Source organism: Acipenser ruthenus, chromosome 5 (genome assembly GCF_902713425.1).
Source record: "Acipenser ruthenus chromosome 5, fAciRut3.2 maternal haplotype, whole genome shotgun sequence".
Classification (NCBI taxonomy): domain Eukaryota; kingdom Metazoa; phylum Chordata; class Actinopteri; order Acipenseriformes; family Acipenseridae; genus Acipenser; species Acipenser ruthenus.
In genome coordinates, this window is record NC_081193.1 from 85,937,593 (window position 1) to 85,955,662 (window position 18,070).

Sequence of the window (18,070 nt, forward strand, 5' to 3'; positions counted from 1 at the left end):
TTGCTGTGCATATGAAATCAAACCACTGGAACTGGAAAAGTGTTGAAATAGGCAAATTAGTTATTGCCTGATTTAATTGATAACTATAAAAGGTCATACGTGTGATTCATTTAAAATAGTAAGAGAAAAGGAACACAGAACCACAAATGAATAAATGCATGAGCCTTTTTTTTGTTAAAGATGCCTAATTAAAGCACAAAGTGGTCTAACATTTTCACAGACACATGTTTACTGTTTCTATATCCCTGATTACTGAGCGTAAATTGAAATTCTCACACCCTGAGGTTTTCATGCAGGTAGATATAAAGATATAAAGATATAAAGGATATAAACAGCAAATCTTGAGGTGTTCTAATAAATGTGTAACCTACTGTATATTCCTCCCTATCCCTGGAGGAGTGCAAATGCCAATGCAGTGCTTCTTGTGGGCCCCCAGCTAAAAGCCATACTGAATGACTCCCCCTGCACTCCAAGCAGTGGTGTTTTTAATGGGCAAGCCACTGAGTGCCATCTAATAAATCTGTTCCATTCACCCGTATGATTGAGTGTTCTAACTGTCACAGCATTGTTAATGTGTTAATGTAATAAATATCGCGTTACATTTGTTCTGATTATCTGAAAGGCCTTTTTCTGTTTTGTGCTTGAGGGTGGACAGCACAATGAGTGGGTGACACTACAAAGACAGCTTTACTACATTTAGAGACCACAATGCAAATGTAATATATCAATTAAGGCGTTGATAATGCTGAAGGGTTGAAACATTGAGCCCTGTTCCCAAAGGCTCAGCTCAAAACTGCGGTGGGCAAGAGGGCTTTCAGCTACCATGCTCCCTATTTATGGAATTATCTGCCTTAACATATCAGGGATTCAGCCTCTGTGCCAATTATTGTTTATTGTTTTTTTTTACAAATTAACAAGGTAGACAATGACAAACAAGTATAAACAAATAATTGTTGCATTCTCTGTGCCATTTTTTAAATCAAGATTAAAAATCTATTTGTTTGACAAGGCATTTCAGTTTTTACATTTTTTTTTCACCTATAAAGAAGGGAGGAAACGCTTTGAAAATATGGCCCACGGTTTCTAAAATGTTTTGTTAATTTAGGGGCAAATGGCGTGTTAAGAAGGGATGAGCCTTGATTGGCCGAATGGCCTCTTCTCGTTCCCACACTTGTCTTATGTTCTAAATAGCACTGAAGTTTTTTTTTATCTGTATTTTAAACCCTGTTCTGTTTAACCCAGCGTTCCAACGAGATTCAAACGGGACCCCTTGTGACAAGCTTTCAGTCCTTCAGGTTACACACTCTGGCTTACAACCCTTATTTTGAACAGTGTATTTATGATGAGATCTCCCGTCACTGGTACATGAGAAGAAACAGTAAAATAGCGAGACACCTTGTCTGGGGCGGTGGAAATGTTAAGGATTCTTGTGTGATGGGATTGTCTGAAAGCAGGGTTATTGTCTGTCCCTGCTTTTAAAGAGCAACTTGTTTGTCCCTGCACAGTTATTTGACTGAGGTTCTTTCAAGTTAAAGTGAAAGAAGTTGAATTTCCAATGGGTGGCTCCATTCAGGAGACTTGGGGTTTTATGAGTTAAGTGGGAATGCGTTTTGGGCTATGATATTTTGTTGAGGACAGCTTAAGCTAAATGTAATCTTGGTTATCCATTAAGAACTTATCTCAGTACAAAGCATGTTCCCCAATAAAAAAAATCCATGGTAATTGGCATAAAATGATAATCTGTGAAAGGCACATAGCCTTATACAGTAAGTTATATATTCAGTTTTTAATTGACGATGGCCTTCCCTGTATTATGCAGTTTAAAATTGAAACTCTGTTTTGGTTTTGTAAATCCCACTGTCATCTGTTGGTTTATACTTCATAGAAAATAATCAAGCTGCACAACATCACATTCAGAAATCTGGGCGCAGTAAACCAGATGAACTCAATTTGAAGATGAATCTATGATTCAGTCCTGGAATAGGGAATGCTAGATCTGCCTGGATCTCTAAACGAGTACAAACTCTCCCAACCAAACCTACCAAGGCAGACCAAGGGGTGTATTCAGCTGATCCTAACAGATTCTTAATACCCACTGAAATCCTTCAATAAGGGGCTTTAAAGACAACCAACAAGAGGGCAGGTGAGCTGATTTAGTATGGGGATCCTACACTGTTTAGATCGAGCCAAATGAAAAGTGACCCTATACATTTCAGGTTTCCATCGGTTCAGTTTATTTTACTCGAGAAGACCCTCTTTTCACCTGACGTCATGCAAATGAAGGGGAAAGGAGGCAGTCGATATGCAAATTAGCCATGCGTAGCGTTCTCGTGCTGTTTTGGCAGACAGCTCAGGAAAATGTGGTTTCCATACACAGAGAACAGGTACACGAGAGAATCTCACCTGGAAATCCATGGTTGTCAGGTGACATCTTGTTTGAGTGAAACTCTAAAGCACAGTGTTAAGCTGATATAATAAAGCTGTGATTTGTAAATGCCTTGTGCCTGGTTGTTTAATAATGTGTTTTACTGCTCTTGCCCAGATTGTTTTTCAAATGTCCATTGGTGGGGTGGCATATCATTAATAGTGAATAATATTTCAACTAATTTATCACACGACGTATTAATTAAAGAAAAAAGAAAACAATTAACCCGGAGGTATATAATGAAACCGTCCAACCCAGCTATTGCAGATTACCATGGCTGAAAACCGATGGAGATGTAGGATTATAGAGGTCTGTGCTAGACACCTTCCATGTATGCTCCAAGGCTGTCTGGATTGGGAGCAGTGGACATTTTCACGTAAAATGCGGGTTTCCATGTGAAAATGGGCATGTATTTCCCGTGTTTTACGTCGTGCTCACGAGTAAATGAGATCTACCCTATCCCTCTCTGTGGTTGTTATTTTCGGCCACAAACCTGATCCTGTAGAGCTGTTCTCCCAAACGTGCACCCGCATCACCACTTCGTGTGACTTCCATTACATGAGAGTAGATGTTAAAACTTCATGCTGATTTGAACTCGGCTCTTGCCAAGATAAGCACCAACTAAGACGTAGCTTTACAGTAAACTAATGTGATCCATCTGTGTCTCCATCCATTTGCATTTCCTTCCATATGATGATGTAGATATCCTTCTGCCTGGTGTTAACGGCTGCAATGCTGGCTCCAGGGATCAACCACAGTGCGGTCTCCCCAGCGCATCAGCATGACAACCGTCTGGATTGAGCTAAGTAGGGTACGTCTCTGGGGTCTTCAGGTGGGCACCTTCCATCCTCTGTGTTTCGTCGACTAGCCCACGACACCTCAAGAGGGCTCGACGGTGATTCTGGCGTCCCAGCATCACCCCCCTCCGCCCCCCACTCAACTCAGCCCAGCTTACCCGTACATCACCGTTGCTTTCTTTCTATTGTGCTTGAGATCCCCAACCAGACTCTTTCAGTCTGAACCACAGCCAGTTGCTCCTCCTCTCTGCTGCTTCAGATAAGTTCTTCACTGTGCGACTCTACTCTTGGCCACTGAATCCGATGTCTCTGAGAAACCGGGTTGTAGAGTAAATAAATAATAACCACCGGACTCGACCACTACCCCGAGTGCCTATTTGTGTTTAGATTCATCTTTTGAACCTTTACATTGTGAAGTGTGTTCCAGCGCCCGCAGCCTGTAGAGAGGGAGATATCTTGCCTTGTAAACAGGTAGAGCAGCCCCGCTTTGGCAAAAATATCTTCAGTCTAAAAGCATAGTTGAGTAGGCGCCTGTTTGTTTTAGCTTGGGGAGATAGGTGGTGCTCACATAGGCAACTATTACTGTAGTGAACCAGAGGGCTTCCGATGCCTGAAATCACACATCGAAGAGTTTAAAGAGTACTGTGAATTGGTTGTTCCCTTGTTTAAGAATAAATATTCTGATTTGCTTATAAATTGTTACTCTGCCTATTATTGATGCTTTGCATTGTTCTTGGTTCTAGTGTACAAAATAAAAGAATCTGCGCAGGTGATCTTTATCAAAATGGAACACTTTCAATGACAGTGCTCCACATGAGCTGTTGTGGCCAGGATACCAAATCTGTAACACCCCTCTGTTACAATGACATAAGAGCCAAATGACCTCTGTGTTGTGGCAGACTGTGAATACTGCTGATTCTACAAAATGAAGGACATGCTACAGAGCGAAATGAGATGAAGTTATATAAATGAATGCTAAAAGTTTAAAATCAATTTTCTTACATCTTATTAGGCCAAACAATATTATCACTGGTCCCACTTTTCTTCTGTTGAGGATTTCTTGGGTCTTTGCTGGTATTTTATACTTCAAATTGGGGCATGCAGCGATTTCAAAGACAATCCTATAGAATACATTGCGGCTGCTTCCTGGTCACTTCATCTGTTGTTCAAACTCCAATTGCCTAGCTGTAATCAGACCATGTGACCTACAGAAAGATGCGACGATTCAGCTGCCTATCTGTAGCGGTGTATTTGATTAATGAATGTAAAGAACCCTGACACGAGGATTTAGGTTTGCACTCCTTTAAACATGGTAGTCATTAATTGTTCAAAGGGTCTTTATTCTTTTAGATTTATGTTGACGCACAATTGTATGATATTAAGGAGACAAAAAAAAGCATGCATGTATGAAGGTCCCCTAGCAATGGAGCAAGCAATATCACTTAAAACCCAAAAAAGGCAATTATACCTCTTTTCCACTGTACAACGGTGCGGTTGGGAGCCTGGGTTGTTTTTCCACTACAGAGCCGAGCCATGCTACTGACGTCACACGCAACGAAAGACAGTTGTTATTAATTATTGTGATTAATTAACTCAGTTTGCCAAAAGATGCGCAAACAAATGCTGTTCAAAAATTAATAGACCAACAGTTCAGCTGTATCTTGTATCTCTATATTTTGTAAATATATTTAGGAATGTCTTTGTAATCTACAGATTTTACTTGTTATAGCGACTTAATAAAGTTCATTTAGTTCTGTTGAAGGGGGAAAAAGAAGGTTTTAAAAATATGATTTGCCAAAGATATCGCGTTTTGTCTTTTTTCTAGAGTTGTTTGAGTGCTTAAAAAAGAAGATGTACGTATGGTACAGCTGTATTTTGTTTTACTATATTGTTGTAAATAAGTTTAGAATTTTTTTTTTTTTTTCCCGCATTTTTTCCATTTATATTAATATAATAAAGGTCACGGATAAACTAGAGCCTGCACTTCCTCAGCGTCCACAGGCTGTACTTTTCTCTCATCACTCTCGCTGCCCGGCATGTTGTTTGTTGTTTTTCTTTCTGGCGTGTACTGACTGACTCAACGTAATGATGAAAATCCTTAACCCCGCCCTTGACTCGGCTCGGCTCGCAGGCGGATTCAGATTTCTTGTGAGGACAGAGTTTCGTGGTTTAGTTCTCGATCGGCTCGACAAATAGCCAGTGGAAAAACCGAGCCCTCACAGGTCAGATGTCCCAGTGGAGGAGGGGTATTTGTGGCCAAGGAGCTGTCATTGTGGGTGCTCGGCTGCATCTGTCTCGCGGGTCACTGGAGTGGTGTTGGGAACAGGACGAGGCTGAACTGCCCATCGTCACTCCTCCCTAGCTAGCATACCATTGGACCCCTGAGGTGATAGCTAAAAGTTTAAATCCTGTGTTTTTCAGCTAAACCATACTGTGTCTGTGTCTAGCAAACAGCTGATTATCAGCTTTACATGTGAGTTGCACTGTATGTTCATCCGAAGGATCTACTCGTGGTAAATGCACCAGTGAATCAATGAGGTCCCCTTTACCTGTACTTGCCCATGACTCCTGCGCGATGCGCCCATTGTATGTCCATTTTCATTAATAATGGCCAGAGTACTCCTGAAGGTCGATGTCGCTCCATCACTAAGAAGACGTTTCAACAAAGAGGCACGAGAATATAGGACTAAAGAAATGTCAAGGTTTCACCCCCCTACGCACTGCCAGCTTTATGATTCCTGTTGTTGAGACATAAACTCTTTTGTACTTCTCAGTGCGTGTTGATATTGTTCAGTGGCTGAATGAATCGGTTGTTCTTTATACTGGCAGGTATATTGAGCTTGCAATGGTTAACACTTGTGATAGATTGAGTGCATATCATTGTCTGTCAGGCAGCTATTGCAGCTCAACTGACAAGACATCTGTACTGAGGACCTCAAGGCCTGTCGCTCAAGTGGAACCATCCATCACAATGAGGGTCACAATTTCATGATGTCATACGCCAGGCAAGGTCTGATGCGTAATAGATTTATGTAATGCATATGCTGTAATCTGTGTATGTCTACAAATAGCTGGCTGTTACTAACCCTAAGTAGTGGATTTGTAGTTTATCTTGTAACTTTATAAGCTGAGCTAAATGTGTGCTGTTGATCTCGAACACCTTTGAAGTCAACATGGAGATTAATATTAGTTTCATTAATGTTCACTAGCATGTATATTTATATTCGGCATTTGCTCAAGATATCAGTTTAATACAGTACAGTAGGGTAGGCACCTGATTATTTGTAGTTAGATGGGACTGAGGACTAAGGAGGGCAAGCTAGAAAAATGTAATATTGTAATTTTACTTAACATGAAGCAGGGATGGAAATAAGCCCCCAAATGCATAGCAGTTTGATCCATTCCTGGTTACCCATGCATTGTGGCTAATCAAGCACGTAGCAAAACCTGGAATGACTGAAACTGCTATGCAACAGGAGTCTTATTTCCATCCCTGTGCATGCACTTGCATGTATTTTGAGTAAGTGCGTGCCCGAGCAGAATGGCATCGATTCGGCCAGTGACTTTAAATCACAAAGCCACGGCTGCCATTTCAAGGATGGCGAAGTGTTAAAGAAAGCCACGGCCGCCACACTACCGCTCCTCCCCAAGGATGGCCTTCATGTGGCTCAATAAATGGAGAGGGAGACGGGACAAACACATCAGGTTGCACTGATGCATGATCCTGCATGGTAATTCAGATATGCTAGAACACAGCTACAGTACTGCGGGGTTAAATTATTACATTATTCATTTAACTGAGGTAAGAGCATTGGGATATGCATCATGAATCAATGTCTGGCTTGTTTTTCAGTTATTCAGTACGTTATGTGATATAAGCATCAATACCAAATAGATTAATATATAGTCTTTTAATCTGCTGGGAATAGGTTTAGAATCTCCAGGGTCACTGACTAAATGGTCCATAAACTCCCAATCACAAGTAATACAGTAGCACTAACTGTATAAAAACTGTATACTGGTACAAAGGTGTTAATAACCGATGCTGTTTATATATTTAAATTAAACCCTTTATTCTTTCATTTCAAATGGAACAGGAAATGTGGCTTCTCACATATTTTAATTCAGAAGACGAAAGTATATTGAGAACCAACTGATGTGAGGTTTGCATTTCTATCTTTTCACGAAGCTCTGTTAAAAAAAACAAAAAAACTTCAAGGAATGATTTTTAGATTGTTTAGAAGGGCTTCTAAGTATATTCTCGTTCTTTTCCTGAAGCGCTATTTAACCTTAGAGAAGGTTTTTTAAACTTCAAAAACAGGCCTTTCAACGTTATTCTAAATTGAGCCCAGGTCTTAAGCACATTTCTGTCACCGTTCTTTAATAAGTTTATATTTGTTGTAGTTTCTTTGTCACATTGTTTCTGGTGTGTTCAGGTGTTAATTGTGTTCACATGTGTAATCAAGAGTCATTTGTAAGGTAGTTAGCATTCATTCACAAGACTTGAAAAATCTGCACAAAAAAAAAGACATTTAAACTAATCCCTCCCTGAAGTGCTGTACCTGTTCATGGAAGAATTGAACACCTCTTCATTGATCCCGGTGGGTAACAGGGTTTTATTTTACACTGCAGAGATGTTTTTTTCTTTCATTTCTTGTTACGAAGGTTATAATTACGTTTTTCAAAGCATCTTGGTTGTGCAAATTTTATATAAAATACATGGTCGTATTCATAACGCATTATGAAGCTTATATTGTGTTATTAACCTCTGGTGAAGTTTTATATTAATTGGTCAAACATTGGCAGTAGACAACATTGTTATGAAACATCACCATGGAACATTGTATTATTTTGTGTGATAAACTGTAACCCTAACCTATAACCTAAGCCCTTAAAATTGTATTTATGATAACAGCAAATTACTGGTATTCCATATTGATCCCTTAGTGATTGCCTAATGTTATGCCCTAAACCTTTCGTCTAGGACCATGTATTACATTCTGCTTCTTAGCACACAGTGCGACCTGGTGTTCAAAAATTATTATTGCTGGGATCTTAAAGGAAAAGTCCAATCAAATCCAGTTTTTCTGCTGATTTAGCAACTTAAAATTGTCCATATGGATTGGTGGATCAAGCCTCAATGGATCAATCAGAAAATTGTTAAGTTTTTCTTGCCACAATAGGTTCTAGTCTTTTGTTGAACCTCAGTTGTGTCTTTTTACCTCAACATGCTGTAACTTGCATGCCCTTCCATCCACTTCAATCAGATCACTCATAAAGCTCCGATCCTGGTAACGCTGTCCAGTCAAACAGGCTGCTGAGAGACAGAAGGGGTCTGCACAGAACAATCAGGCTGACACGTTTAGTATCAGTGTCGGAATCATCACTTTGACCTTTACACTCCTTACACTTGTCATTGCTTTGATCTTTTTAATACAGCTGTGTTGCATCCCAGATTCAACACAACCTCATCTTTTAAAAGAGCGGAGCTACCAAAAGGGGGTCTGAAACTGCTCCAACAACTCCCAGACTTACTACTGGAAGGACATCCAGGTCAAACAGGGCTTAAAGCACAGCAGCATCACAATAATGTTATATACAACCCGGTTTACCAGGCGATCAGAGGCTACACAGCAGAGAAGCTACACTTAGAGGAGGAAGACCTGGGTGGTGCACAGATCTCCTGATTCAGGGCAATATTGTGTTTGGTTGTCGCTCTAAGCACCAGCCTTCCTCTAACTAGCATTGTGCTGTAAGTGTGGAGGGGAGATTTGAAATCATGATGCAGGGATCCCTGTGTGAATGCTATGCTGCTTTTCTGGCCTATTGTGTACACTAAGACCCAGCATCCAGTGAGGAACCATATTGATTTCAAGGTTTATCTACCAAAAATTAGGCAAGCTCCTGTCCCCTCACGCCCTCAGCTGAGCCTTGCATTCATGAACTCTTAAATGTGATTTCGAAATATTGAAAGAACCATTTAGTGTTTTATAATTATGAACTAAATGAATGGTGTGTTATTGTACAAAGAGAGCAACACCCTGTTGCATGTGTAAAGTACAGTTGTGTTTTATTGGATCAGCAGTTTATAATGCTCTTGTCAAAGCTTCTGTAAACAGAGAGCGAGAAGTAACCTGTTCTACTCTAGCAAGAGAGAGTAGAGAAATATAAATAACAACCAAAGGGGGATGAAAAGCAGGTATTGAAACTTCTCAGCACAAGCTGCGGTGGTTGCTGCACAGCCCAGAGTCCCATGGGAATACCTGTGTAATAAAGTTTGTGCACTGAGGGTGTGTCTGTGAGTGGAGGTGAGCGTGGCTGTAGAATGATGGACAGCCCTGTGGAAGCAGCATCTGAGGCCCAGCAGTGATCACTCATTTTGGGGGTGTTACTGGCTCTCAAACAGAGAGGAGCAGCTCAGACACGCCAAACAAACCTGACGTGAGCAGAGATTTAAAAAAAAATTAAAAAAGCAAACCCATCTGTGCACTGCATATGCAATAATCTAACAAGAAGAGGTTTTTGCAAAGTGTATTGATGTGTTGCACAAATGAAAATTTGCCTATGCAGTTAACTTCCATTTTCTAATATATATATATATATATATATATATATATATATGAAATCTCAGGACCGTGCTGTAGTGCTTTTTTATTATTGTTATTTTTTTTTTAACGGTTTAAAGTGGTAGGAGACTACTGTACCATGTGCTACCCTGGAATATTTTGGTATAAAGTGTGTGTATTAAAGTTTGTTTTCAATGCTTCCTTTCAAGAAACTTAGTAATACAATTTGACAAATGATCCAATGAGAAGTCAGTATTAAAACCTAAATCTATTTATTCCCTACATCCCATAGAAGAAACGTTTAGTGATCTGATCTGAAAGTGGAAGCATTGACACAGACTGACCCCATAAACAACAACAATAAAATCTCTGAGAAATGACTGATTGATTCAAAAGTAACTGATGGATAGCCATTGTTTTGACACTGCCTGTGCACTATACATTAAGCTGTCAAGTATCTTTGTGACAGAAACATTACTGAGCCAAAGCAGAAAATATAACAGGTTGCTTTTTTTCCAAACCCAAGAGGCCTCTGGTGCTGTGTAGACCCGTGCTTCCCGTGCTTGTAGACCACATCACTGGCTATGTGTCCTTGCTAACAGCAGCAGAGATAACAAGTACCTGTGTGTTTAGGGTCAAATACACCAGTACACAGAAATAGCCCATTCGATACCCTCATCACTCTCTATGTGAAGAAGTGCCCCCTTCCCTCTGTCTTAAATATAGCTCCACTGAATTTAATGGTTTGGACTACCTATGGCAATACCAGTACACAGAAATATCCAGTACACACAATAGTGCTCTTGTGAATGAAATACAGCACTCTGATTGGCTAATGATGAAGACTAACTTCACCCAACCTCTTTAGAAACAGATGAGAAAAGTGACAAAGCCATGAAATATTTAGTTGAAAGAAGTATTTTGTGAATAGAGTCCCTTGTCTAAGAATATAAACGCAGTGCCGGAACCTGCACTTGTTGATCTGAGGCGCATCTCACTGCTCTCAATAATGTTGTGAAGCCGCACAGTAGCTGACGAGAGGAACCTGCCACATCAACAACAGCAGATGGGCCACCATCCTTCAGAGGCTGCACATCCTGATGAGGAAGGAGAGGAGTGAGACAGTCTCAGCCTGCCGTGATGTTCTGCACAGTCCTGTCAGTGCTTTTAAATTCAAGGCAAATGGGTAGAATATATATTTTTTCCTATTGTAGTTTTTGGTAACATTTTATAATAGATGTCTGTTTTTCATGTTTAATTAGTTTTGGAAACAAACACATTGTTTTCTGTTTCAGAAGAACTTTGGAGCAGAAGAACATTTACGAGCGAGAGGATGCTGTTCGGCCCATCAGTGCTCGTCCAGTTCCTAGTATCTGATTGATCTCAAAACGTTATCATGTCGGGTCTTAAAGGATCCCAGAGTTTCAGCATGAACAGCATGGCTAGGTCTATTTCCAACTGTGTCCTCTGGTCCTGGCTTCTGTGCTGAGCTTAAGGTATTGGTTAGGGGTAACTATGTCAACTCCTTTTAAAATTTTAAAGACTTCAATCAAGCCACCCAGGGTTTTAACTTGTGAAGCTTTTATAAATTGTTAAAGAAGCCAAAACACAACAGTCTAGAAGAGTTTCGTGAATAGCAAACTGTATTATATTACATGAAAACGTTGTTGAAAACACTGACGAGTTAAAACTTTGTGTGTGTTCCAGTGTAATCCAAGTTTATGGTGCTGTAACCGGGTTCAGTTAGCCCTCAGGGAGACTTGTGTCTTCTATGGGGATCCTGTCTTCGTGTTAATATTCACTCTGCTTGCACCACCTACTGTGCACTTCCAGTACTGCAACAACAAGCTGAAGAAAAAAAAACATGGTTCATAGAATTCTCATGATCCCATTTGTTAAAAAAAAACTATTTACAAAACGCGTTATTTAAAAGCCCCCCCCCCCCCCCCCCCTTTTTTTTTTTGAAAATACAGCAACAAAAACTATATTTTATATTTATCAACAGTAATAACAGAACCCTTATTATTAAGGTCAGTAAAAGTTGTTAATACTGCTTAGGTAAAATTAGGGTTCAAGCTAGGGTAGGGTCAAATTAAACCATGCAAAATTACTTGTGATACCCTAATCATAATTACTGGTAATTGCACCTGCAGTTTACATAAAGGAGCCTCTTTTAAGGCCAGATTTCAGAGATAATTATTGTAATGTTATAAAACTATCTGAGCTGCAGGAAGGAGCAGTTCAATTACTGTATATAGATTTATATTGTTAATAGTATTTGATTCCTCAGCAGAAATGTCTTTTTACCTTTTGTCAGATTAGAGGCCTGAACTAGTCGAGAAAGATTTAATAAATCCCAAACCTTAATTTATTAGTCAAAATTTTTTTTTTTTTTCAAAAAAAACTCTACTTGCACCTCGTGAAAGCTTGATTGAATGTTGGTATTGCCATAATAAGGGCGCTGAATTTTGTTTTTTTGATTGAATCCCCCCTTGATTAGGCGACAGGAGCTGCTGTTCCTCACATTTCTGGTTTGGTATCTCTGGTCTCAACCATAATTGGACATTACAAATTGGGGGAGAGAATGGGGGGTAAAATAATTGGGCACACTAAATAAAAAAGTAAGGGGCAGGATTGGCACTAATTGTTAATATTTCAAACCCTGGCAGAGCTGAGATCTAATAAAAATAAAGTCAAAAGCTGGCTCGTTTCATCTTCCTTGCAACAGATTTGATCATCTTTGTTCTATTATCATTTTAACCACTTTGTTATTTGAGTCACTTTCTGAATATAGTGGAAGCTAATGTGAGCATATGATGATTTTAATGCAGCAGATGTTAGCTTTTCAACTGCTGAGCTGGACTGCTGTCACAGCTGAGATCCGCCAGAAACACAATGAACAGCGCCATCTGGTGGCACTTTGTCTGAGCAAAACATTTATGGAAGACATTAAAGGCGTGATATGAACCAAGGCTGCTGCTTCTTCTTATTATTATTATCATTATCATTAAATTCATAATGAATTGCGACTGTATATCAACGGAAAAACACCTGAATTTCTGGTGCACTTCCTCTGAGTTCTGAAGTAATTCACTTTGAATTCAGCCCTGTTAATTCATGTGGGTTTAATTACCTGCATTCATTGCTTTGTAACAAATGATGTTGACTACATACATTCATTGTGAGAAGTGAGAATGTGAAAGGTGTTAATTCATGCATAAATGCATGCCTTATGAATGTGATCAGCATTATCTGTTAGAAAGGAACACATGCTAACAGGGCTGAATTCAAAGTGTAGAAGATATTCAGCTGTTACTCCTGTGGTACACAGTCGGTATTCATTAGGAATTTGTGCCACTGTTTTAAAGTGATACATTATTATTATTATTATTATCATTATTATTATTATTATTATTATTATTATTACGAGCAACATAGGACTGGATTATTAACTTAAATTAATGTAAGGGGTAAAAGGAAGATGTGGAACAGGTGCAATTAATTTTTTTTAACCCATTAAGTGCCGTTGTCCTCATTTAAGGACAGGCTACTTTGTAATGTTTTGGAGCATTTTTAACTGGCATTTACCAGTTATTTTGATTTTGTCTTTAACTATTACATAAACACAGCTTGTGTTCTACATTTTTCAATGAAAAATCAATTAGGTACTTAATGGGTTGAAGTTTAAGTCGGGTATTCATGCTCTGTATAACAGTACAGATGACAAAAATGATTAGACTATTAGGGTGAGTCTGACTTACAATACAGAATCAGACCTCTTGAATGTGCTCAAGATGTGCTGACAGAAAGGAGTCTACAGCAGGTCAGGAAAACTATTTTGTCCCTTGCATTTGCACCTTAATCCCATGTCAACAGCTGAAAGTCTGTTTAAGAAGCAATCTGAGCGTCATTGTCTCAAGGTGTAGGCATGCTAAATAGCTAATGTTCAAGTTCAGTTTGATAAAGGAAATGATATTATCCATGTATCTTTCTAGATTAGAGATTGGTATTTTGTTCAACAGATAATTGGCCTACTAACCCATTGTGGCTAACACCGTAGAGCTGAAACACACACTACCTTTGAAGATATGGGTGTGTGCATCTGTTATATCTTCTCTAAACCGCAATCCTCAAACCTGACTGTGGGAGGCCAGCAGTGCCTCGCTCTGCTCAATAAAAACACTCATCCCGCCACCACACCTGATACTCTCCACGTTGTTTTAAAGATCTATCAAGCTATGAGACTGATGGACGGGTGGAATTAATCTATACATTAGATGCTGTTTTATTTCCCTTGTTTGTTTCCTGTCCTATGGCTCTATTCAATCAAACTTTCCAAAGCACCGCTGTGTACACAAACAGGGCAAAAACTGTTGATGCTAGAGTGACAGCCTAGAGGCTGGGCGCGAACCGGTGACCTTGTGCAGTGTCTTAATCGCAATGCAAAAGAGACTCTTAACCTGATCTCATCTCACTGACAGGGGGGGGGGGGGGGGGGGGGGGGGGGGGGGGGGGGGGGCAGGAAAGAGTCCATAACAGCACACTGCCTGTTACATTACCATTCAAAAACATGCAGTATCATTCACGAGAACAGGGAAATAATACAAAATAATACAGAAATCCCACTTAGTCACCTGTAATGTACATGCTCCCACCTAAAATGCCAAACCTCTCACTCTGGTTATTACAGCATATCAGTCAATGCCAGGGCAGTCATTGCTATGAATATGGGTATGCATATGAGCTTGTATGTTTCCAAGAGCTTATTATTGATGCTTTGTCCCATTTCGCGCACCTGTTATACTGCAACACTTCATCCCTCAGCCTGTAACTCTGCCGTAGGTCATTCAGTTAGCTGTTAGCTGTAAATCAGCTTGTTTTTACATATTCTCAAGAGACAGAACGGAAGCTCGCCTTTTAAAAACTGCTGCCTCACCACTGAGCAGACAGTTTTGTTGTCCTGCCAACTTGATCACAACTGTAGGCTATATACATGTGTTTTTTTAAATTATTTTTCTAGGATTTCGCAATAGTTAGACCAGGTGCTGGAGTTTTTCTGTGGTTGCTTTGCAGTGGTGCAATCAGCCACAAATTCCTTACTGGTATATCAGGTTATCTGACCGACAATAATCAATGCACAGAGAACACTTGATTAATTAAAAGCAAGAAGCAGCACAAATTAGATAGATCACAAAAAGCTTCAAATGCAACTAACAACATGCATGTTCTACATTGACACGAGGCACCAAGTGATTAATCAATCAAAGAATGTTTAATCTAGGCCTCCCAAACCAAAGCCATGGCGATCAATAATCGATTCACTGATTAATTTCAATAGCATCTCTGCAGCTTGGTGTCCTTCAGCAATTCCTGTACAAGGTAACTGTCTGGGATCAAATTTTTAAATGCATCTTTTTCCTTCTGGTGAGAAATTCTATTACAGAATTGATTATTTTATTCACTCATTAGCTCTCGGAGAAGAAAAAAACAAAACATTTTTGGTAAAGCTCTTCCCAGAACCTCTTCGGCATTCTAAACACATTCCCTGGATACTTTATTAGCTGCTCTATTAGACAATGCACTCTGCATCTGCAGACTTCACAGCACTGCTGCTTTTCAGGGGATCCCAGCAGACTCGGGGAAGGAGAGGTGACTGATTCAGCTGATTTAGATTCTGATATGGTTACCCAGTCTTTGGGGGACGTCACTGGGAAGAGCAGCAGTAAATAAAGAGATATGCATAGATACGCAGCTTAAGACTGGTAATTCAAGGTTTTAAACCACATATCAAGACAAGCCTTTATTTCACAAGCTGGGTTTGGTCACTGAAGATATGCATGAAACACAGTGCAGCCTGGAACAGTGCTGATTCGCCCAGTCATTCTGTCAGAATGTGCTGATTCGCCCAGTCAGTCTGTCAGAATGTGCTGATTCGCCCAGTCATTCTGTCAGAATGTGCTGATTCGCCCAGTCATTCTGTCAGAATGTGCTGATTCGCCCAGTCATTCTGTCAGAATGTGCTGATTCGCCCAGTCATTCTGTCAGAATGTATTGATTTGCCCAGTCAATCTCTCAATCCGACTTTTTCACATATCCGCCTATATATACCCCAGTCCACAAGGTGTTGGATATGTGACATTGTACTGCATATTGTATCTCACCCCATTATAATAACCTTTTTTGGAGACTGGGGACCTACAGGTCAAGAGAGCAACACGCAAACAGACACAATGATATACAGCTCAACAGAAAGAGTTAATTCAAATGGTCCACCCCCCTTTTCTGCTATGAAATGGTCCCTCTAGTGGCCGGGAGCAGTGTCTGCGTGTTTGATTTTAGTGGTGCTTGTCATGCGAGCCTATCTCCAGACTGGACGGCCACTGCAGAGCCAGTTTCAACAAACTAAACCTTACAGATCTAGCATGCAATGGAATATCCCTACCGGCAGTGCAGTATCCGTGTGTAATTTGCAGTGCTCCTGTATGTACTAATTCATTCCATGGCACTCCTTTTTCTGGCATAGACACTGTTATACGTTTTTCACCCACCTGAAATTTTGCTTGGCTGTGACCCAGGTTCTTGCACAAGAGCATGTACGATTCTTTTTGTTTGTTTTTCCAGCCTCTCATTTCGAAAAAAACATAACAATGTTTTTTCTCCCAGCTTTGTCCCATATTAATGTTTTCCTATTTTAAACAATACAGCTTCCAGTAAATTAATTTAGGGACCTTCCAAGCCTTTGTGTGGCACTCTGCTTACAAGTAAAGGGCCCAATTCAATTAACGTTTAGCAGGAAAACATTGTAATTCATGCAATATAGTTTTATAGGTGTCATGGGGTATTCTCTCCTGCATTTACTATGGATTGGGAAATCTGGCTGTAATTTGGCCACAGTAGAAAATATAGACCAGGCTATTTCACAAACCAGCACAATCCAAAATGGACTCATAGCCATTGGAGCTCTGTTTGACATTTGAGCAATGTCATCTCTGATCAAACCCAATTTCTATACATATTGTAGATCCCCAGTCCCTAACACAGGACTGGAGGCTTAGTGAAGGTTAAATAAATATTGAGAGCACACTTGAGGACATTGTGATCAAGCACAGCTGTAAAGTAAGCAGTTGTGGGAGGATGTTATTCAACTCAACCAACCCAGGGTACAGAAGAACAAGGAACTGGGGTGCATTTGACCTTCTCTAAAGAGACGTATGTTCTGTGTCTGAAACAACATTGTAACTCACGCTGAGAAATTGAGAGTGTTTAAATATTGTTTGGAAAACTGAGTGGAAGCAGAGTTCACAAAGTTCAACTTCACAAACACAGTTAGGCAAGATATGTAAGACAGTAACATAGCAATTGGTTCTGTGCACACTCATTTACAGACATCAACATTTCCTTACTGGGCAAATTTTATTATACATATCATTATTGTAGCTGGGTTTTCCTAACTGAATTCACAATGCACTCTGCACTAACTTTTATCAAACCGCCCACAACCCTAATCTTCTCATGAACAAACTATTATGTTCAAAGTATGAGCTGTGGTGAGTTACAGACCAACCCAAATGCAGGTGTGAAAGAAGCAGTGCAGTGTTCTATAACAAAAGGAGCAGGTGAAAATTCTTCTAGTTGGTATATACAGCCGGTGTGGGGTTATTTTGCGGTACTCTTTAAAACGTTGTACGTCGTGTACTGCGCTTGCCCGGGCAACAGTGTACTGTTTGGCCCTTAAAGTTATTTTTAATATCTGTATTATATTTTTTTTCACAATTCAGCAAATTTATTTGACTTTATCTGATGAGCAACAAATTGGGTTATCTAAAACTTTAAACTTATACGATTTTGAGTGTGATCTGCAGTGTGTCTTGTTCATAGTGATTTGTGCAGTAGTCATTCACAGCACTTTTGACTCAATGTTCCCTCTTAGGGTTAATTAGAGCCTTGTATGGCTGGAGATCTACTTTTAAAAGGTCTCAATATATCTTTTAAAATTATTACCCTAAGAGATGTGTATTTTAAGTGCAATAGGCTTTAAAGGTATGGGGCTATACTAAGATCACAACGATAAATCTGAGCAGTATTTTTGTTTGTTTTTGCCGATCGCTTACAGCCCTGTTTATGTCTTACATGCCTTTTTTTTTTTGACTGTTCTACCCATTGCCCCTGCATGTCTTGGATGGTATCAACAAAGGTATTTATTTTTATTGTTTATTTATTTTACTTATTCTACTGACAAATAACTGCTTAGTTTACAAATGCAATGTGCTCCGAGTGTATTG